This window comes from Charadrius vociferus, unplaced genomic scaffold, assembly GCF_000708025.1.
Source record: "Charadrius vociferus isolate BGI_N301 unplaced genomic scaffold, ASM70802v2 scaffold1084, whole genome shotgun sequence".
Classification (NCBI taxonomy): Eukaryota; Metazoa; Chordata; class Aves; order Charadriiformes; family Charadriidae; genus Charadrius; species Charadrius vociferus.
The window spans coordinates 41,265-41,835 of record NW_009647974.1 but is presented as its reverse complement, the minus strand read 5'-3'; positions in this window follow the sequence as shown (position 1 = coordinate 41,835).

The following is a 571-nucleotide window of genomic DNA, read 5'->3' as shown; positions in this document are numbered from 1 at the left end:
ACTGGGAGGTGGGAGCTGCCACTGGGAGGTGATGGTGGGCACTGGGAGCTGACGTCAGGCGCTGGGAATCGGCAACAGGCACTGGGAGGTGGCAGTGGGCGCCGGGAGGTGGAACAGAGCACTGGGAGGTACTGGTGGACACTGGGAGGCGGGAGATGACACTGGGAGGTGGCAGTGGGTGCTGGGAGCTGGTACGGAGCACTGGGAGATGATGACAGTCACTGGGAACCGGCACTGGGAGCTGACATCAGGCACTGGGAGCCAGTACCGGGCACTGGGAGTTGGCACTGGGCACTGGGAGACAACACCAGGAGCTGGAAGCTGGTATGGAGCACTGGGAGCTGGTACTGGGAGCTGACATTGGGTACTGGGAACCGGCACTGGGCACTGGGAGATGACACTGGGAGCTGATATTGGGCACTGGGAGGTGATGGTGGGAGCTGAGAAGTGGCACTGGGAGCACTGGGAGCTGACATTGGGTACTGGGAACCGGCACTGGGCACTGGGAGATGACACTGGGAGCTGGTACCGGGCACTGGGAGGTGGGAGATGATGCTGGGAGGTGACAGCG